The sequence below is a fragment of the Pleurodeles waltl genome, chromosome 6, assembly GCF_031143425.1.
Source record: "Pleurodeles waltl isolate 20211129_DDA chromosome 6, aPleWal1.hap1.20221129, whole genome shotgun sequence".
Taxonomy (NCBI): Eukaryota; Metazoa; Chordata; class Amphibia; order Caudata; family Salamandridae; genus Pleurodeles; species Pleurodeles waltl.
The window spans coordinates 1,367,566,973-1,367,590,355 of NC_090445.1; positions in this window are offsets into that span (position 1 = coordinate 1,367,566,973).

Here is a 23,383-nt window from a genome sequence, read left to right on the forward strand (position 1 = left end):
AAAGAAGATGAACAATCCAACCATGATGTTTGTGGTTCTAGATGTGCTAGAAGTTCCTACCTAACCCTAGGTCTACTTCTGAGAGCATAGCGGTGGTAACCTCTGGCCCGATCTAAGTGATTATTCCCATACCAGGAATAAGTGTCAGGAATCAGCCTGGGGTGTAGATGGCAGTCCTCTGAGAGAACTGGCAGATCACTGCCAGCTGGGCTGCATGTCAAACAGCATGTGCCCCAGGATAGTCATGGCTGGAATGCCCTCTGCACTCCGTGGGTCAGTGCACCATATATATAATAAACGATACCACATTGGAAATACAGTTCCAGTGCAAAGCTGTATCTAGGTGGTAGAAGCTGTCTCCTGAATGGGCAACACAAGTTAGCATATCATGTACTGTGTTCCACAGCCATGGACAAAACGTATTGATTATATGGTGCAAAGGCTAATTAAATGAGCAGTGTGTTCCTTGCTTTCCTGGAATAAAAGCAAACTGATAAAATGTGTAAAACACCATCGCTAAAAATTAGCCTTACTAACATGAATAAAATGTGAATGAAAACATGAGCTGTAAAACTAAACCAAAACAGGGGTGACCAACCGGGGTCCTACAGGCCCTCACGACAACCTCCCTTTGCCAGTTATAGTAGACAGATTCTAAAACCCATCCTAAAATACTAGACAATATAAAATGTTCACACCAAAAAGCAAAGCAATCAATGAAAACAAGCCAATTAAAAATGAACAGTTTGCTTAAAACAAAGGCCGAATTCAAAGGTCATCAGAGGCATTCATGATGTTATCCAACACATCAATAGAAAGGAAGTCCAAGAGGATTCCACATCCGCAGAAGACATAGGTGGTCATTACAACCCTGGCAGTCGGTGTTATAGCGGCGGTAAAACCGCCAACAGGCCGGCGGGAAAAAAATGGAATTACAACCGTGGCGGAAACCGCCAACACAGACAGCCACTTTAACACTCTGACCGCCACGGCGGTACAAACAAACACCGCGGCGGTTACCGCCAACAGACAGGCGGAGGACAGTGTACCGCCCACACTATTACAACCCACCAATCCACCACCTTTTCCGGGGCGGATTCACCGCGAACAAAAACACGGCGGAAACAGGACTTCGAAGGGAAAACGCTCACCTCTACACACCCCACGAGGAATCAGGACGCCATGGAACCCGAGCTCCAGATTCTGCCAGCCTTTATCTTCCTGCTCCTCTACCAGGAGCACGAACGCTGGCGGCGAAGACCACGGTGAGTACTGCACCTACGACACAGGGGATGGGGAGGGAAAAAACAGTGACACACACACAACACGCAACACTCCCACCCTCACCCACGACAACACACGCACTAATACATCATGATACATTACAGTTACACCCCCCAACCCTCCCTGGAAGAATGCAAGGACAAAAGGAAATGATTCGAATAATTGTGATATATTTAATTACATACATCAAAAATATTTACAGATATATACATTTATACCATATACAATTATATACACCAAGAACACAAGTCCAAGGGATTCCACCATCATAGTCCGTGGATCACTGGGCCCAAAAGGCATGGGCGAGGCCCACACTCAATACCAGACTCCGAACAGAGAGAGCACTGCAGGGGCATCATTTAGAAATAAAACAGGCACCTCAGGGGAAAGGGAAGGGGGGGCACCTCAGCCGGTTGAGTGCACGACGCCAGATCCACGAGGGGGCTCCATGCCCACTGTTCAATCCTGGGGAGTGCAAAGCCACAGTCTCTCAAGTGGATGACTTTCTCCACTGGTTCTGGAGGGGGCTTTGTGCCCAGAGTGCTTCATCCTGCCAAGGACAGAAGTAGTGGATGTGATACTCCACTGGTTCTGGAGGGGGCTTTGTGCCCAGAGTGCTTCATCCTGCCAAGGACAGAGGTAGTGGATGCCTTTCTCCACTGGTTCTGGAGGGGGCTTTGTGCCCAGAGTGCTTCATCCTGCCAAGGACAGAGGTAGTGGATGTGATACTCCACTGGTTCTGGAGGGGGCTTTGTGCCCAGAGTGCTTCATCCTGCCAAGGACAGAGGTAGTGGATGTGATACTCCACTGGTTCTGGAGGGGGCTTTGTGCCCAGAGTGCTTCATCCTGCCAAGGACTAAGGTAGTGGATGCCTTTCTCCAATGGTTCTGGAGGGGGCTTTGTGCCCAGAGTGCTTCATCCTGCCTGTGGCAGACTCAGTAGCGTCGGAATCATTGGCGCTCACTGGCCTGCGGTGCTGCTGGCGGCGGTGTGCTGGGCAGCGGTTCAACTGGCGGCGGTGTCCTGGGCAGCGGTTCAGCTGCTGGCGGTCCTGTCTTTGGCAGCTGGGCTGCTGGCGGTCGAGTCCTGGGCAGCGGTTCAGCTGCTGGCGGTCCTGTCTTTGGCAGCTGGGGTGCTGGCGGTCGTCTCCTGGGCAGCGGGGCTGCTGCTGGTGGTCCTGTCTTTGGCAGCGGGGCTGCTGCTGGCGGTCCTGTCTTTGGCAGCTGGGCTGCTGGCGGTCGTCTCTTGGGCAGCGGGCTGCTGCTGGCGGTCCTGTCTTTGGCAGCTGGGCTGCTGGCGGTCGTTTCCTGGGCAGCGGGGCTGCTGCTGGCGGTCCTGTTTTTTGCAGCGGGGCTGCTGCTGGCGGTCCTGTCTTTGGCAGCTGGGCTGCTGGCGGTCGTCTCCTGGGCAGCGGGGCTGCTGGCGGTCTTGTCCGTCGTGCTGATCTTCCGAGACTTGCCGGTTTTACTGTGCCCCTTCCCCACCTTGGATGGTGTCACAGCTGTCTCCACACTCCAACTTTTTATGCTTGACAGGTGGGGGACTGTCCGTGCTGTGGCTCCTTGCCACGCTGGCTGCCCTGAAGCCTGGTGCACTCCATAATCCGGTGCACCACTGGTCCCGCCGATGTTGTGGCTGAGGTGCTAGGTTGGGACCTGGAGAGTCAGGCCCTAGGAGACTGAAGGGGTGGGGGAGGTGAGGGAAAGAGGTCAAGGTTGGACAGGAAAAGTTTCTCGTTCAACACTGGGACGGGTAGCTGGAGGCGGTTTGGGAGTGGAGGAAGAGGTTGTGGTTAAAGGATGTGTACGTTTGCTGACTTTGGGTGAAGGTGCATGGGCTGGAGGCTGTTGTGAGGTGGATGGCTGTTGGGTGGGTGTGTGGCTGCGTTTGTGTACCTTGGGAGGTGGCCTCACAGACACACTGGGAGAGGACACAGGGGATGTGTGAATGGTAGTGGGGGTGGTGACTGCACGTGAGCGGGGTGTGGTGGTGGGTGTGCTGGTGATGGACGTAGTGGCTGAGGAAGTAGAGCATGCAGGTGTGAGTGGAGACGAGACTGGGAGGGAGGAGGGGGACACAGTGGAGGCTGTGGATGTGTGTGATGCTTGCATGAGTGCCTGTGGGATGTGTGGTGTTTATGTTTGCCAGAGCTTCCCTTGTGTGTTGAGGTGTGTGCATGCTGGTCTGATGGTGTGCTTGGGATAGGCTGAGGTACAGGGGTGTGGGTCTGTGTGGAGGAAGTTGGAGGGGGAGGCTAGAGACAGGGACAATGGCTGCCATCAGTGCTGAGTCCAGAGTCTGAAAAGCTTGCTGAAGGGCTGCCTGACCAGAGTGAATGCCCTCCAGGTATGCATTGGTTTGTTGAAACTGCCTCTCTACACCCTGGATGGCATTCAAAATGGTAGACTGCCCAACAGTGAGGGACCTGAGGAGGTCAGTGGCCTCCTCACTGAGGGCAGCAGGGGTGACTGGGGCAGGGGCTGAGATGCCTGGGGAGAAGGTGATGCCCACCCTCCTGGGTGAGCGGGCACGGGGCAAACGCTGAGGGGCTGCTGGGAGGGCGATGCTGGTAGGGGGGTTGGCGGCTGTACCTGTAGATGCGGGGGCACAGATGGGCCACCACCGCAAAGGAGCTCCCATCAGAGGAGGAGTCCGTATCGCTGGTGTCAGCTCCTGCCCCCGCCGTGGAGCTCCCCCCGCCCTCCGTCCCACTGGTGTATTCAGACTCCGTAGTGTCGCCCTCCAGGGCCATGTGGGATGCAGCTCCCTCCTGCTCCGGTGCCACTGCTCCTCCACCTGATGATGCTAATGCACACAAGAACAGGGAGACCACAAAAAGGGGGGGGGAGACAGAAGACATGTTCAGTGCATGCAATACCGCTACCGTTGGCGGACACGACAGACACAGAATCCCCCTGCACTACGCCGCACACTTGGGGTCCACTATTCAATCCCTGGGACATGGCTTACAAGACTATGGCCGATTTCTGCACACATGGATGTCACAGGAGCCTGACTAGGTGTAGTTGGCACTGTACACAGGCCTGCCTGAAGAAGGGAACTTAACTACCAAACTCGCCCTGGCCTAGGGGAATCCACAACCCACCTCCCCCACCCAGACATCTACATTGCGCGCTGAATCAGCAGAATGAGAGTGTACTCACCCCCTTGTTGCTGCTGTGATGCCCTCAAGCGCCCATCCAACTCCGGGTATGCCACCGCCAGGATCCTGAACATCAGGGGGGTCATGGTGTGACGGGCACCCCTCCCATGTTGGGAGGCCATCCACAGCTGGGCCTCCTCCGTCTTCCTGCTCCAGCGGCGAATGTCCTCCCATCTTTTCCGGCAGTGGGTGCTCCGTCTGTGGTAGACCCCGAGGGTCCGGACTTCCTTGGCGATGGCACGCCAGATGTCCTTCTTCTGGTGGGCTCTGACCTACAAGAATTGTACAGGGGAAAAAGAGAAGTAATTACCAACTGCACCGTCACTCTCATTGGCCCGCATCCCTACCCTTGCCATGTCGCACATGCACTCACCGTCGTTTCATGCACGCCTCATTCTCACCCCCCCCTATCTCTCATCCACCCCACTCCACACAGGCATTGCCCATACAGCATGCTCACAGTGTACTTACCTGTTTGTCTGGAGGACCGTAGAGTAGCGTGTACTGGGGGAGGACCCCATCCACGAGTTTCTCCAACTCCTCTGTGCTGAAGGCAGGGGCCCTTTCCCCATACACACGACCCATTGTCTCTTCCAGACTGAGGTCACAGCAGCACTTGCAGTGTAGGTCCTCTCCTGTCGAAGATCAGGTATCGAGTGATTGAACAGAGAGAAAATGGCAGTCACGTCTGCCGCGGTGCGAACCGTCACCGCTGGCGTACATCGTCATTGGCTCCTGGGACCCATAGGGTCCAATGTTAACCAATGCAGAATTGCGCCGCAGTCTTCGACCGCCTAACGCGACGGTGTACAACGCCAGCGCAGTTACCTCCTATCCCCTTGTCCCACCTTACAGGTCAAGCAGCCGCCATTTCAGGGGCCCACATGGCATTATTTTTGACAGCGTCACACATACCTAGGCCTTGCCTAAACACTCATACAGGCAAATTTTGATTTATGAATCTTTTCAGATTAAGCTGTGTTTACGTACCTCAGAGTTGGTTGACTCTGTGCTCGCCGTTTTCCTCCATAGGCACCGTCCGCTGGGGCATGTGAGGAGATGGCGGCATCCTCCGGTGTACAGACCGCTGGTGGACCTGTCGACAATGGAGGAAAGACATGTGATCATCACCTACAGGCTTGATCGTGCCACAATCCAGGAACTGTGTGCCCAGTTGGAGCCAGACCTGATGTCAGCTATCTGCCATCCCACAGGAATCCCCCCTCAAGTGCAGGTGCTGTCAGTACTCCATTTCCTAGCAAGTGGGTCTTTTCAAACAACAGTGGCCATAGCATCAGGGATGTCCCAGCCTATGTTTTCCAACGTGTTGTCCAGAGTGTTGTCTGCCCTGCTGAAACACATGCGCAGCTACATCGTTTTCCGTCAGGTGGAGGATTTGCCTACAGTGAAAGGTGACTTCTATGCTCTGGGACATATCCCCAACATCATAGGTGCCATTGATGGGACACATGTGGCCTTGGTGCACCCCCGCAGGAGTGAACAGGTGTACAGAAACCGGAAGAGTTACCATTCCATGAATGTGCAGATGGTGTGTTTGGCAGACCAGTACATCTCCCTAGTTAATGCAAAATTCCCTGGCTCAGTGCATGACGCTTACATCCTGCGGAATAGCAGCATCCCTTATGTGATGGGGCAACTACAGAGGCACCGGGTGTGGCTATTAGGTGAGGACATGGACCCAATACAGTGTGACTAGGTGTCTGGGTATGTCCCTAAGAGTTAGTGTGTGTCTAACAGTTGTCCCTCGCCATTTGCAGGTGACTCTGGTTACCCCAACCTATCATGACTACTGACCCCAGTGAGGAATCCCAGGACAAGGGCAGAGGAACACTACAATGAGTCCCATGGGCGAACTAGGAGGATTATAGAGCGGACCTTCGGCCTCCTGAAGGCCAGGTTCCGGTGCCTCCATATGACAGATGGTTCCCTATTCTACTCACCAAAGAAGGTATGCCAGATCATCGTGGCCTGCTGTATGCTTCACAACTTGGCTTTGAGACGACAGGTGCCTTTTCTGCAGGAGGATGGTCCAGATGGAGGTGTTGCGGCAGCTGTGGAGCCTGTGGACAGTGAAGACGAGGAAGCAGAAGAAGAGGATATCGACAACAGGAACATGGTGATCCTGCAATACTTCCAGTGAGTCACAGGTAAGAAGACAACACTGCTTGCTACATCTAATTTAAATCTAATACCTCTCTACTGTCTGTCTTTTTCACCCAGTGTATGGTCTCTGAGTTGTCAATTTCCCTTCCGATTTCACAGATGTGGGCCCTACTGTGTGACATCTGCTTTGTTTCCTCATGGAGTATAGCTGCGTGACATAGGTATGTTGACATTACATTTGAAAGAGCACCTTGGCACTGTAATTGCTAATACACTATTTCGAAATCACAGACAGACTCCAGATTGTTTTGTGCTTTCAGGGAGTTTATTTAAGTGCTCAATATTGGAGGGGGTTGTAAAATGGTGAGGGGTGATGGTGGAGGAATGTCCATGGCAGAGTCCAGTCTATTAGTCTCACAGGTGCATTGTCCAAAGGGGCATAGGAAGTGGAGCTGGGGCAGTTTAAGAATGGACAGGGTGACAAGGTGGGACAAATGGATGACAATCAGGGTGGTCTCATTTCTTGGCAGGGGTCTTGGCATCGTTCTCTGTCTTTGTCCTGGATCTCAGGGACCGTTTGCGGGGTGGTTCTCCCTCTGCAGGGGGTGGGGTGCTGGTGTGGTGGTCCTGTGGCGGTGCCTCCTGTCCACTAGCGCCGGTGGAGGTGGTGGGCAGTTCATCGTCCAGGCTAGTGTCATGGGCCCCTTCTTGTGCCACAGTGTCCCTCCTGGTGTTGACGAGTTCCTTCAGCACCCCTACAATGGTGCCCAGGGTGGAATTGATGGATTTGAGTTCCTCCCTGAACCCCAAATACTGTTCCTCCTGCAGCCGCTGGGTCTCCTGAAACTTGGCCAGTACCGTTGCCATCGTCACCTGGGAATGGTGGTAGGCTCCCATGATGTTGGAGAAGGCCTCGTGGAGAGTGGGTTCCCTGGGCCTGTCCTCCCCCTGTCGCACAGCAGCCCTCCCAGTTCCCCTGTGTTCCTGGGCCTCTGTCCCCTGAACCGTGTGCCCACTGCCACTGCTCCCAGGTCCCTGTTGTTGTTGGGGTGGTGGGTTAGCCTGGGTTCCCTGAAGTGGTGGACACACTGCTGATTGACGTGTCCTGGGGACAGAGGTATGGGCCCGCTGGGTGGGTGCTGTGCTGGTGTTTCCAGAGGGGGGAAGCCCTGTAGTGGCTTGTGCCAGTGTGAGGGGAACCGACTGTCCCGAGGTACTAGATGGGCCGGGCTGGTTGTCTAGATCCAGTTGGACAGAGCTGCTGTCATCACTGTGGACCTCTTCTGTGGGTGGAGTGGACATGTCTGGACCCTCCTTACCGGTGACGTTGGGTAGGGGTCCTGCAGGGGTGTAAAAGCATGATTATTGCATCTGTGTGTGCCATGGTGTGCAATGGGTGGGTGACCGTGTACCCCAGTGCTTGCATTCCTGTGTAGGACCTTGTGTGATGATGGTTTAGGGGGGTGTATGGGTATGTGCAGTGGCCATGCTTTGATGTTGCATGCAGGGCTTGGTGTTGGGATGGGTGGTTTGTGATATTGGGACACGTGTGAGGAGTAGGAGTGATGGGGGTGAGGGCGAGGGTGGGGGTATGTGATAGCATGCAGGTAGGGTGGGGGATGAAGTAGTGAAAGATTTGACTTACCAGAGTCCATTCCTCCAGCTACTCCTGCGAGGCCCTCAGGATGCAGAATAGCCAAGACCTGCTCCTCCCATGTTGTTAGTTGTGAGGGAGGAGGTGGGGGTCCGCCGCCAGTCCTCTGTACCGCAATGTGGTGTCTGGAGACCACGGAATGCACCTTCCCCCGCAGATCGTTCCACCTCTTCCTGATGTCATCCCTAGTTCTTGGGTGCTGTCCCACTGCATTGACCCTGCCCACGATTCTTCGCCATAGCTCCATCTTCCTAGCTATGGAGGTGTGCTGCACCTGTGATCCGAATAGCTGTGGCTCTACCCAGATGATTTCCTCCACCATGACCCTGAGCTCCTCCTCAGAGAACCTGGGGTGTCTTTGCGGTGCCATGGGGTGGTGTGGGTGATGTGTGGGGTGGTGTCTGTTGTGATGTGGGGGGTAATATTTAGTGGTGTGTTGTGTGAGGTGCGTGGATGTTATGTGGGTGATGGTGTTGAGTGCCTGTGGATGCTCGTTTGTAGATGGTGGTGTCTCTCTCTGGCCTTCAGTCACAATTGTTGTCGTAGGGGTTTGTGGGTGATGTGGGTGTGTGTTTTATATTGTATTGGGTGTGTGGGAGTGGTGTGTATATGTGTATCAGGTGTGTGCATTTGGAATTGTCCAATGTGGTAATGTTTTGTAAACGTGTGTGTATTTTGAGCACGGCGGTGTGTACCGCCAATGGAATACCGCGGTTGAAAGACCGCCACGTGGATTCGTGGGTCGTGATAGTGTGGGCGTATTCCTGTTGGCGTGATGGTGGAGGATTTCTTATCGCCAGTTTATCCCTGACTTCTGGTGTGGCGGACTTGTGTGGGTGTCTAGATTTTGGCGGAATCCGGGCTTTGGGTCATAATGACCGTGGCGGAATTCCACGGTCGCGGCAGTGTATTGGCGATCTTCTGCACGGCGGTAAGCGGCTTTTACCGCCAGGGTTGTAATGACCCCCATAGTCACTAAAGCCTCAGTGAGAAGATCGAAGGAACATGCATGATCTGAAGCCTCAACCTCCGCCGAGGCAGCAGCACCCTGTGCAATGCCCTCAGTTGTAGAGCCAAGCAGGTACATCATGGGAACGATAACATCCATATCCAAGTAGGATAGCTCATAAAAGTCATCTTGGAGCAGTCGTAGTCTCATCGGACACCTCCAGAAATGAACCCTCAACAGGAACATCACAAGATCCATGTCCGTTGATAGTAGTAATTGCTTTGCAAGACACACATCCATTGCACACTTGAAAGAGTACCAAAGACAGCAGAACACAGGCTGCCCAGAATAAATCAAACCGGTCTAAATGACAGAGACCATTTGTGGCTTAGTTCCTCAAATAAACATACTCCAAAGAGCTGTATCATGTGTTCACAACACAGCTGGACATGTGGTGGCCCCACCACCATTTGGCTTTGAAATGGGACATTCGTTACAAAGCAAAATTAGTAATAGCAAAATACTGCCAAATAATGCCAATACCAGCTGTATACCTAAAAAAACAAGCAAAAATAGAGCATGGATGAATGACGGTTTTAATTTAAAAACAGTCTGGAAAGTGCTAACAAAACCAGACCTGATCGTCTTAAAAAAGTGCACAACATCCACAATGTTGGAAGCATTAAAAATGTGGCTCGCAAGTTCACTGAAGTGCCTTACCGTGTATTTAAAAGCCACTGTGTCTCAGCAGATGACCTCGTCAAATGCAATTCGAATGTTTCACAGGTGAGTGCCACATGTTTTTGGGACAATAGTGTTTTCAGTTGGCTCAGATTGTTGAAGTTAGCATTAAAGGTAGGAATGGAAGGCCACAAACCTGATACCTTAATCTCATGCATAGGGGGAATAACACATTTCCACAGCAGGTCACTATTGGAGAAACTAAAAACACACATGGAGCACCTTCTCTCATCCCACAGCATCCTTGATCACTCAAAATGTAGTAACTTTCATTTAAAGGTAACTGAAACACTGGGCAAATCAAGGGTATGGGAATACCCTTCAAGTAGCAAGCAAAATTAACTGCTGAAGCATTACATATGCTGTAGAATGCCACCTGTTTACAAATCATTGAGTGGCTTACAGAGGTTTCACAGTCACTACAGCTAAGAAAAAGCTTCATTTTCCCTGCTCATGCATTTGTATTGAAAGGCAGGTCACACACCTCATGAATAAAACTCTCCCCTATACCTTCAAACCTGCCTACCAGAAAATGTTTTAACATAAAGTGAATTGAACACTCGATATTGGCAGGAAGGTTACTCCATGTATTAACCACACTGAGGATTCTTTTTCAGCCACTTTAAAATGAAACTTTGCTAACTTTTCTATATTAGGCATCATGTGTGTCGCACCCCTCTTCGACATTATATTTTGTTTGCATTTTAGGTTAAATGGTGAAAACAATTCTTTCGAGTTTCGTGCTTCCAAGGCACATGGTTCAATTTCAGAACTTGTAAAGTCCAACTCAACTGCATGATGGACCTAAGCTGACTCTGTTCATGTTGCAAAAATTACATGTTATTTTGTATATTGTCTATAGCAGATGACACAATGTTGTGTAATGTGTAAATGACAGTGGACAACATTATAAACAATGGCTAATGCTTTCTCTAAGTTTGCCTGATCTATTTGCCTTAAATGAACATCAGCTTCCATTTGAGAAAGTATCACTATTTTGTTGTATATTGTATACAACAATCGTTTGGAGCATGGTGATCTAGGACCTAGCAAGACATCTTGCCAATCCATATCCACAGAGAGGAGAGAGAGGTGTTCTTTTACATCTGTCAATGTTAAATGTTGTACCCATTGTTGGCATAACTTGCCTACTCTGCATGTAGTGACAATCCCTGCATGTTCTGCCTCAACATAAGTAGGGTTCAGTCTGCTTGCTTTAAAACCCTGTGTAGAGTTTTCAAAATGTGCATGACAACCATTTGTGCCAACTGGCCAAAACAACCACCCATATAGACCTGAAAGTGTAGAACTAAATGTACCATTTCTGATCATTCCATTGAGCTGATCTTCTTTGCAATTAACTAAACGTTGCCAGTTGTCAAACGTTGCAATTGAAGGGATACTAGGCACATTTATATTTTGACTTTTGCTAGACCTAGGTGAGTTGTCTATTGAACAGTGTTGTTCAGAAAATTCATCTGTATCTGAATGAGACATACTTTAAATAAGGCATCCATACCCTATCCTTGTCAATTGACTGTTCCCCAAACTGATTTGAAATAAATTGCTTCCTTCCAATAATCATAGCCCTTAATAGCTAGTTGGGAAACAAATGAATTTGAGTAAAATATTTTTGTGGTGGTCAGCAACATTTTCCTTGCTTTTGTTACTGGTAATTTGAAATAATATAACACAGGATCAGTAGTATTGTATCCAGAAAAACATGTGGGTTTTTCCAAATATGTTTTGGAACTCTCTACTGGTGCAGTCAGACAATGTTCCCATTGTGTGAAATTAAAAATTGCATGTGGGGTACTAGTTCTGTGTAGGTAATGGTGACCATAATAATGATAACAAAACATTTAACCATAAGTTGCAGAGTTCATATAAATATCTTCACTTTCAAAAACAGTATTCTATTCAAGCTCTGAGAGCACTGACTCAACTGTCGTCATGTCCCAGCCATCAGACACAAAACCAGACATAATTATATATTTCATATACATTTTAAAAACATACGGAATCTGATTAGTCTCTGTAGAGACAATATATCATATGAAACTTTATGCAAGACAATCCCATCAGGAACTGGAATAGCAGAAATGTTCACAAGGGGAAAGTCTTTTCGCACTTTGTGAGAAAACAAGTTACGCTTCAGTATCTCATCTACCACTTCAACAGCAGAGCATTCAGGAAGATAAAGCCTATGCATAAGTAAAAAGAAAACAATCATGAATCCAATCCGCAAGAAGAAAGCAAGCAAGCTGAGTATAATCCACAAGTAGGACCATGGATGGATCAGATATGTGTGATTAAGCCAGTGAAGAAGCTTACCTATACCATTAAGTGATGGTGTTGGTGAGTTGAAGAGAAGTCGTCAATGTTGACAAAGTGACCAAAAGCAGTCTTTGCGAAGACAGGAGCCACTGCAGGTGAAAGAAAGCTGGTAGATGCCTCTAAAGGTGGTTCACCATAGACCATTCTGTTGCTTTGAGCAGCAGTATAGGACCGTAGACTTAACATCTGATTCATTCCTGGTACCTGTGGTAGTAATTGGAATCAACAGCAGTTCATTCTCTACATTCCCCTGCCTAGGGAAACAATTTAAGTTTTGGTTAACTCTTGAAGAGGTATTTCCTGTATGGTAGTGATAGGGGGATAGGGAACTACCCAGGAATCCTCTATGTCTACTGTGCAGGATTGGCCACATGATGCAATTTTACTTGATCAATGGAGACAAAGGCCCTCATTATGACTTCGGTGGTCTTTTCTGAAGACCGCCCAAGCCACGGGCGCCAGAAGACCGGCAGTCCTGGCGGTTTTCGGACCACCATTTAGGATTTCTGCCACAATTTGGGCAGAAATGCTCCAGTAATTGTGCTGGCGGTGGGAGGCTCAGGCGTGGTTCCATCACTGGCCCCGCCCCACCAAAAAGACTCCGCCAGCCATATTACGACCTGTAATACGGCCTGGCGGTGTCCTGATGGCGGGGTGCTGCCTGCGGTGGAAGCGCCTGTTCCTCTTCACTGCTGGACGACCTCCTCACCGAACAAGGTAAGTCGAGTGTCCAACAGGGAAGGGGGGTAGGATGATGGGGGGTGTTGTGTTTGCGTGTGTGAGTGGGTGTTGTCTGCGCGTGTGAATGTTAGTGTGTATGTGTGTGTATGTCTGTTTGAATGCGTATGAGTGAATGCGAGTATGGATGCGTGAGTAAATTCGAGTATGGATGCGTGTGAGTGAATGAGTGTATGGATGTGTGTGAGTGAATGCGTGTATGGATGCGTGTGAGTGAATGAACGTATGTAAGTGTACGTGAATGAGTGTATGCAGGGTGTGTGTGCATGTGGGTGTATGTGGGGTGGGGTGCTTTTCAGGAAAGGGGTGGGGAGGGGGATGCTGTTCTGTTAGTGGGGATGGGGGAGAGGGGTGCTGGTATGGAAGGGGCAGAGTTGGGGGTATTGGGTTTACGGGGGCGGGTTGGAAGAGTTGTCTACCGGTGACAGGAAAGAAATTTCCTTTCACCAGTAGCCTTTCTGCCAGAGTTTTCATGGTGGTGCTACCGCCGCGGAAAGCCTGCCGGAAAGCCGACTCATCATACTGCCGGTGGTCTTCAGTGGACCACCGGGTCACAGATTCTAATCTCCGGCCCGCTGTCGAACCGCCCTGGCAGTACTAGCAGGGATGTGGCGGGTTGGCAGAGGCCAACCCACCACCCTCATAATGTGGCGTTCTTCACTGCTGGTCCGTCGGCAGTAAGACCGCCACCATGGCCCTGGCGGTCTTCAGACTGCCAAGGTCAAAATGAGGGCCAAAGTATTTGTCTTTACAACCAGCAGGTGGTGGTAAAATCCCAGTTCAGGGGAATTTGGATTCTGAGAACTGGCACTGGTGCACTGTACAATGTGAATTATTCCTTCTTCAAAGCAATCTTCTCTTAACCTAGTTCCCCAACTTTTGGAATCCAGCCTGTAGATGTTGGTGAATCCCTCATTTCCAAAGTGGCAGGATGTGTAGTAGAATTCGGAAATGTTGTAATTCCTGTAAGACAGTGAGGCGTTCATTTATGTCAAAAGGAGTTTCTGGCGCCACTGCACCAGGACCATCATGATCTGGGAAAATCATTGGCATGCCGAAGAGGATTTGATATGGGGGATGGGCATCCAAAGATCTTCTAGGCAGATTATTTAATGCTCTCTGGACCCCATATAGTTGAATGATCAAAATATGACCTCAACCTAATACTCTAGCTGTTAAATATTGCTTTAAGTCTCATTTTTTTCTTTCCACTATCGAATTTCCATCTTGATGTAGAGAGATGAATAATGCACCACTACACCCAGGGTTCCCATGGTGTACCTGTAAGCTTTTGAGGCCCTGGCCCGAGTAGAATGCAGCAACTGCATGTGTCCCGAAGAAGAATTGCAAATCTTTAATAACAGTGCGAGCGGCATCAGATCCTTGTGGCCACACCCAAAAGAATCTGGAGAAGGAATCTATAGCAAGTAGATTAAATTTGAATGCACCATTTGAATTTAGAGGGCCACAATTGTCCAGGTGCACGCATTGCATAGGCTTGTTTGAAACAAAGAGGCGTGTCTGCAGTGGGTGTTTTATGGTGGAACTTTGAATGCAAATGTCTGTTCTGCTTTCCTTCTTATCTCGTATCAGAGCTTACAGAACATATCAAGAATGCACTTCTGAGTTCAAAGAAGACCTTTATTGTTGTTAATTCTTCCCAACCCACAAGTTCGTGAGAGACGAATTAATAGATTTCAAGCACACGTCGCAGCAATGAAAACAAAATATATCACAGTACTTCTCAGTTGCAATGTACACAGCAGGTTATATATATAATGCAAAGCATATACAATCAAATACTTCACCGTGTAAGGCCTATCTACAGCTTCATCTTTCTGGGGTCTGCAAGTTGATGACTCCGGTCAACTGCGAGAAAGAGATTATCTACCCACACGGGAGACTGGCAACTGGCACCAAGTTCCAGCCCGAAGTCAAGCAGATTCCAATCTAATTCTCTGATGCCCCGAGCCATCCTTTCAAAAGCGTGCCCCCTCCTCTCAGACTCGGGAAAACTACGCAAGCCTTTGGAGACTGGCCAGATCTCCTAGACTGCTCCTCTTCCCAAGCCTGAGCAGAAAGGAAAACACCAAATGTACTCTCTCTTATCAGGTCTAGTCTAGTGTGAGAAGAAAACAGCTTGGTTCATCTTGTGGAAAAAACACAGCTTGGAAAAATACAGCTTGGATTCTCAACTGCAATGTCTAACTTCACGTTAAAGGCAATAGGCAGCTAACCTAAATATCAAATGTAGTGTCTAATGTCAGGTCAAAGCCAATAGGCAGCTGAGCTGAATACAAAATGTAATGTCTAATATCATGTCAAAGCCAATAGGCAGCTGAGCTGAATACAAAATGCAATGTCTAATATCATGTCAAAGCCAATAGGCAGCTGAATTGAATACAGAAAGTAATGGCTAATGCCATGTAAAAGCCAATAGGCGGCTAGGCTGACCAAAACATATAGGGGGTCATTCTGACCCCGGCGGGCGGTGGGAGCCGCCCGCCTGGAGGGAACCGCCAGAATACCGCTGCGCGGTCAAAAGACCACCGCGGGTATTCTGGGTTTCCCACTGGGCTGGCGGGCGACCGCCAAAAGGCCGCCCGCCAGCCCAGTGGGAAACACCCCTCCATGAGGATGCCGGCTCCAAATGGAGCCGGCGGAGTGGAGGATGTGCGACGGGTTCAGTAGCACCCGTCGCGAATTTCAGTGTCTGCTAAGCAGACACTGAAATTCAGGGTGGGGCCCTCTTACGGGGGCCCCTGCAGTGCCCATGCCATTGGCATGGGCACTGCAGGGGCCCCCAGGGGCCCCACAACACCCCATACCGCCATCCTGTTCCAACAGGATGGCGGTATGGGGGTCAGAATCCCCATGGCGGCGCTTCTACAGGGCAGCGGAAAACCGGCGGGAGACCGCCGGTTTTCCCTTTCTGGCCGCGGCTGAACCGCCGCGGTCAGAATACCCTGGGGAGCACCGCCAGCCTGTTGGCGGTGCTCCCGCCGACCCCGGCCCCGGCGGTCCTTGACCGCCGGGGTCGGAATGACCCCCATAATGTGCTACTGGTGAACATTGAGCAACTAATATGCGCAGTGGTGAAACACAAAGTCATTGGTCAAACTCAATTAATATCATCACAATGTCACAGCTAAGGACATAGGGCCTGATTCTAACTTTGGAGGACGGTGTTAAACCGTCCCAAAAGTGGCGGATATACCACCTACCGTATTACGAGTTCCATAGGATATAATGGACTCGTAATACGGTAGGTGGTATATCCGCCACTTTTGGGACGGTTTAACACCGTCCTCCAAAGTTAGAATCAGGCCCTCATTGTTTTCTCTGCTTGCGCAGACCATGCCATCAATAGCACTTTTGTAGTAATTAACTAGCAGCCGCCACACAAGCATAGGCAGAAGCAACACACTCATGTGCAGTTTGAATGAATTATACCCTACAGTCTTGGTTGGGGATACCACAATAACCCACTCCTGAAATTGTTACAGAAGGATGTTTTGGGCACTTAGGTGGTAGGAATATTTTGCTGGATATGCTTGCACTATCCAGGCCTTCATGACAGCCAGTATTTCTTCATGCACCCTTGTATGGGAATGAGAAATCGCAGCTACAGTTGCAATATCGACTGCAGATTTGGCTGCTTCATCAGGTAGTGAATTCTCTACAACGTGTATTCCAATACGTTGAACTTTCTTTAAACTCTGCCATCTTCCCCAAGAGCATTTTATGCTTCATGGTGTTTCCTTTAGAGTCTAAGAAACCATTAAGGCACCAGTAATGCACATTTTCATTAATAGACTGGACACAATAGCATGAATAATAAACTATAAGTGTCAGGAATTCAGGATCCGTATGTTCCATTGCTAAAATCAATGATCTTAGGTCAGCTAGCTGTGCAGTGCAGTCCCCAGGGGGCTGTGTAAAGGTCTGTTGAGGGTAGAATTCTCCATCCCCTCATAACTCCATTAACAGGTGGCAAAGCCACAGAGTTTTAATGTTTGATACCAACAGCAGGTTGTGCTTAACCATCTGTGTAAACAATATATTTATACCGATCAAAAGGCATAATGTTAGTGGGCATGGGATACTCCAGTTCATATTGGAGAAACTCTTGAGTTTGCAACTTTGGGTCAAAAACATCGTCCACATCCGTGGCAGTCAAGGAAGTAGCCCATTGTATCCATCTAGGAAGTAAAGCTGTTGCATTTAGAAATCTAGCCTTTGCCACTGCCTCCAAGGAAGGTACTGGAAATCTGACAATGATGTGTTTTCCCTGAGCCAGTGGCCTTTCCTTTTGTCAGCCGTCGGACTGCATTCAGTATTTTTTCAGTGGATGCAAAATAGATTTCTGCATTGGAATACAAATGTGATTTCTATGCAACAGCACTGTGTAACCTTGTTAAATGTGACATAGGTAAAGCCAATGGAACCCTGAATGATACGGATAACCACGTTTGTTTTCACATGTGTGTAAGCATGTCAGTCTGTAATGATCTGAGTATTTTTGTGTGTACTGGTGTCCAATGTTTACTAGAAAAATCTGGACGAATAAAACCATGTAGGGGTTGTATGCGCTTTGCATAATCAGGTATGTATGTTCTGCCAAAATTAAAAAATCCTAGCAAAGATTGTCGTTTTTTAAAATTATGTTTACTGTTTGTAATTGTGCACACTTCTCTAGGAAGTGTGGTGCCAGACTCTTCCCCTCATTTGAAAGTTCATATCCTAAAAATAGGACACTGAGAAAAGCAATTTTTGTTTTGTTAAAATTGAATTTGTAGCCATGTTTAGCAAATCCCAATATAATGTGATCTTCGCTGGCTAAATGTTTGTTTAAGTGATTATCTGTTAGATATATGTCATCTACATAGGACAATGCATCTGGATCAATATTATGCAATACTGATGTCACACAGGTCGGAGAACAGCCTTGGATTGTTCTTATACCCTTTGGGAAGTCGACAAAATTGTTAGCTGAGCATGGAAAAAGCAGTTAGATTCCTGCTTTCAGACGCTATTTTTTGGCAGAAAAAATGATTGGAGATATCCAGGGTTGTTTGTATTTTTTGCAGACAATACTGTTCATTAGTGTGGTACTAAGTGAGTTTGGGATTGCAAATGTGCATGTATGACTATTTCAATGTCTGTAATCTAAGTTTATTCTATAGGAACAGTCTGGCTTAGCAATGCAAAACAAAGGGTTGTTCATAGGAGATATGCAGTGTTCAATTACTCCATGGTACTCAAGCTTTAAGAGAATCTTCCTCACAGGAGCTTTTGCTTTTGTATTGGTATTGTGGTAGAACTTTCGGGCTGGACCTTACGGGCATTACATGATAGGGATTATCCCAATTACAGCCTATATGGTTGCGGTATGATGCTGGGGCTTGTGCAAGAGTCCAGTCTGTGGCATAAGCTTGCTTTATTTGATCTGGAACGAGGACTGAGAAAAACGGTGATATCACATCTTCTCCTTGCAGGAAGGTTCTAACAAACTCCGATGGCCAATTTTCTGCGTCATGGGAATTCTATAGTTCAATGTTATTCTTTTCCAGAAAACTACTCTAATTGTGTGCATTATGCCTACTTCAATTTGGATGTTTAATTTATAAACTCGGTCGGCAGGGGCGATCCGCCTAACTGGAGTTTCAACCTCTATGTAATTGTTAGTTGCTTTCACATCCAGAAACTCTCAAAGATTCTGGTGAACTATTGTGACCTCTGCCACACTGTCTAGCAGGCTCACTGCCCACGCCCTGTTCTGAGTTAACTTTCTCAATATGTGTGGCATATCACAATGAATTTCCTGCAACCTTCTTTTTTTTCATTGTTGTTTTTGTTGAGGAAGTTTCTCTTCCTTTCTTATTATTCCCTCACATGAACATTGTGAGTCCTTTTTTGGTTTTACATACTCTTCTTGCCCAAACTCTGACCGCCATGATCTCTCTGATTGTTTGATGAGTCCTGAGAAGAACAAAAAGGGCATGTATCAGTGTACTGCTATCTGAAAAGCTATTTCAAATTATCACAGTTACATAGGTTGCAACATTTTTCAGAGCTCTCCGAATGGGGACACTCTCCCTGTGATTTTACCTGATCTTTATTTGATTTTTGTTTGTCCTAGAATTTTTAGAAGACTCCTGTGCTTTCTTGGTATCATGCTTTTCAGAATTACCTTTAAACTGTGGCGTGTTTGGTCTGGCCCTCAAATTATTCCGACCTATACATATCTAAGTTTCTGCAATTATTTTTGGTAGCTTGTGTTACTGACCTACTAAAACAACTTGTGCGAGAATTTGACGTACCGCCAACGAGGCTGATACTTCCCCTTTTATGTTTCCTACAATTACAGAGGATACTATGGCAAAATTGCTAATCGATTTGGTTTACAACCTCTGGTAAAACCACAGGAGATGGTGTACCATGTGTTATGGTATATCTTGCAGCAGAAACTGTGCCCCAAGTGGCACAATCATCTATTGAGAGTACTATCCCAAGTGACAAGCACATTGTGAGAATTCTATTTTTATTTTGGGGTCCTGTATGAGGAAACACTGCTTCCAGCTGATCAGTTTTTTGAGCAATCCAAAACAGAATTGTCTCCCTTTTGGTGGGTACCTTACCCATATTAGCAGTAATAGTCACTGGGTTAATCCTCGGTATAGCCAATTGTTGTTGGGCTGCTGGACCAGCCTTTGCTGGGGCAGTATTTAATGTTTGCATTACGAACTGTGTTAAGCGTCTATATAGGCTTACTATATTATTAAATAAGTGTGACCCTCATAATAGATGGAGCAGCCTACAGCACTATAGGCAAACACCTAAGAAATATTAATATAACCCTGGAGGGTGTCATTGAGGAGAGCACAGGGCCAGAGCTGCCAGCGAGATTAAGCATGCGGCTTATGCATTAGTCAAAGACATGCTAGGTGAGCCAGTAGAGAGTTACAAACTGTGCGTGGGTGCACATGGCCTGTGCAAAACAGAAAGAGGACTGAGTGGCAGAGGAGGCCAGCACGTCCTATCTCCCTACTCTCTCTCCACTGAAAAGGGTGTATGGGGCAGCACCACAACATGGGGGGCCGCAAAGCTCCTAAACAATTCAAAAGAAACAGGTGCAATGCAGTTGCCAACAACAAACCTGAACAATGCAGTGGCAATGAATAAATTCAGACATGAGCACATATGACAGATAATACAGGCAGGCGGTGCCATGCCATGCAATCACTATTACAATATTAATCAATACAGGTTAAGTAAATAAAAAATGGGAATGTGACACGTACCTGGCTGCAAAAAAAAAAGCAAAGAAGGAGAACATAAGATGGCGTTTTGGGGTTACATAGGACTGTGGACTCTATTATTGGTACATGTGACTCTAGGTGTTCATCGTAAATGTAGTATTTTTTTGTTTAATGTTCGGATTGACTGCTGTCAAGAATAAAGTAAAGCAAGAGAAGCATAAGGAGAGCCTCAATTCCTGACAGAGAATTTGCAGGGTTTCCAGAGAGGAGCCTAAATTTGGTCTTACACAACGGCTGCCGAAGGGTCGCCTTAATTAGGGTGGGATGGTTGGCACTCAAATTTCCTTCCTGAGACCTCAGTGTGAGTCAAGGTGGTCCTGAACACGGAAATCAATTTCTGTTGCTATGTATAGAGAGAAACTTTCTGTGCATGAGGGCCATTGCTTCCTTACATACTCCTACTTTGTTCTTGAAAAACTAAAACTTTGCTGAGTGGGACCAAAACAACATGGCACTCCCTTAGCAAAGTGCTCTACTCTCAGTCAATTGACTGCACAGGCAGTTCAGTTTCAGGGTGGCTGAGATTGCCTAAACTGCTAGCCTTCTGCAAGGGAAGCAGGCGCCAGAGCCTCTGCTGACTACATAGCCATCAGCCCAACTCTAAATGAGCCTGAAACTGAATTTGACGGTTTGCCAGTGTTGGAAATAACCCTTTTTGCAGGGTTAGCTACAAACGTTTTGCTTCTGACCTCCTGTTTTCGACCCTGAGTTGACTTTAGTTTTTGCTGGCTTTAGGACTCTGAGAACTTTACCACTGATTACCATTGCTAAAGTGAAAGTGCTCTCTCTAAATGGTATTGGCGATTGGTTTATCCATGGTTGGTGTATTTCATTTACAAGTAAGTCCCTAGTATAGGGCGCCAGGTGTGCCCAAGGCCTGTAAATCAAATGCTACTAATGGGCCTGCAGTACTGATTGCGCTACCCACATGAGTAGCCCTGCAAACATGCTTCAGGCCTGTCATTACAGTGCTTGTGTGTGCAGTTATAAACTGCCATTTTGGCCTGACAAGTGCACCCAATTGCCAGGCCCAAACCTCCCCTTTTACTACATGTAAGTCACCCCTAAGAAAGGCCCAAGGCAGCCCCATTGGCAGGGTGCAGTGTATTTAAAAGGTAGGATTGGTGTTTTTTTCCCTGTCCTGATAGTGAAATACTGCTAAATTAGTTTTTCACTATTGGAACTATCTCTCCCATAGGGTAACTTGCAGATTGTCTTGAAATATCTTTTAAGTGTAATTTCAGCTTGGGAGCAGAAAGAAATATTGAGTTTGGGATCTCTGAACTCATTAAGACTACGGCCCATATTTATACTTTTTGGCGCAAAACTGCGCTAACGCAGTTTTGCGCCAAAAAAATTAGCGCCGGCTAACGCCATTCTGAAGCACCATGCGGGCGCCGTATTTATTGAATGGCGTTAGCCGGCGTTAGCCGACCGGCGCTGCCAGGTGTGCGTGAAAAAAAACGACGTACACCAGGCAGCGCCGGCGTAGGGAAAAATGGCGTTTGGGGGTCCCAAAATGGGGCAAGTCAGGCTGAGGCAAAAAAATCGTCTTAACCCGATTTGCGCCATTTTTTTTGGGCGCCCAGACGCCATTAACATGACTCCTGTCTTAGCAAAGACAGGAGTCATGCCCCCTTGCCCAATGGCCATGCCCAGGTGACTTATGTCCCCTGGGCATGGTCATTGGGCATAGTGGCATGTAGGGGGGCACAAATCAGGCCCCCCTATGCCACAAAAAAAAATTCAAAAAATACTTCCTACCACTTACCTTTTCTTCCCTGGGATGGGTCCCTCCATCCTTGGGTGTCCTCCTGGGGTGGGCAAGGGTGGCAGGGGGTGTCCCTGGGGGCAGGGGAGGGCACCTCTGGGCTCATTCTGAGCCCACAGGTCCCTTAACGCCTGCCCTGACCCAGGCGTTAAAAAGAGGCGCAAATGCGGGGTTTTTTGCCCCGCCCACTCCCGGGCGTGATTTTTGCCCGGGAGTATAAATACCACGCACATGCCTGGGAGTCATTTTTTAAGACGGGAACGCCTACCTTGCATCTCATTAACGCAAGGAAGGTGTTCACGCCAAAAAATGACGCTAACTCCATGAACTTTGGCGCTAGACGCGTCTAACGCCAAAGTATAAATATGGAGTTAGTTTTGCGTCGAATTTGCGCCGAAAAAAACGACGCAAATTTGGCGCAAACGGAGTATAAATATGCCCCTACATCTTTTGCTGAGGGTGTTTTTTAAATTGTAGGTTTAAAAATGCCATTTTTAGAAAGTGGGCATTTTCTTGCTTAACCATTTGGTGCCTCTGCCTGTCTGTGGAATACACATCTAGCTCAGGATAACAGTTGGGCTGTTTCTGAATTCACTCTACACAGTCACACAAAGAGAGCTGAGGTGTACCCTGCATATCCTGAGCAAGACTAATGGGAGGAGCTGACACTTGCACCTGAATAAGGCTGTGTCTGTCCTTCTTACACAAAGCAGTCTCCAAGCCCTTGGAGTGTGTCTGGTGTCAGGGCAGGAAAGGCAGGGTCTTGTGCACTACACAGACTTTTCTTTGAAGTATGCCTACTTCAAAGGCAGAAATGGGTATAAGTACTGGACCTCTGACCCCACAAAGTTAGAATCCTTCTGTATTGAGGAAATTCTTCCAGGAAGAAGAGCTGGACGCTGTAGGAGGAACTGCCACTCTGACTGTTGCTTTGCTGTGCTGGCCTGCTGCTTGCTGCTTCTGTCCTGGAAGTGAAAGGAGAAGACTTTGCTTTCTACATCCTGCTTTCAAATGTTCCACAAGGGCTTGGCCTGAGCTTGCCTCCTGTTAAGAAGTCTCAGAGACATCAAAGACTTCATCTCCCTGCACCTGGGCTCTCTTGCTGACAGCCCTGCCTTGCCATGTGGTGCCAAATCTAGTTTCTGGGCCCTTGGGTGTGGGTTCTGGTGTAATCAAGAAGAAACAAGCACATCTACTTCAGAGCGACTTCGAAACTGGTGCAGCTGGCCACTTCTGCACTGCTGCCTGCACCGGAGCCGTGGTCCCCACTGAATGCAGTGACCACAACTGACGCTGCAGG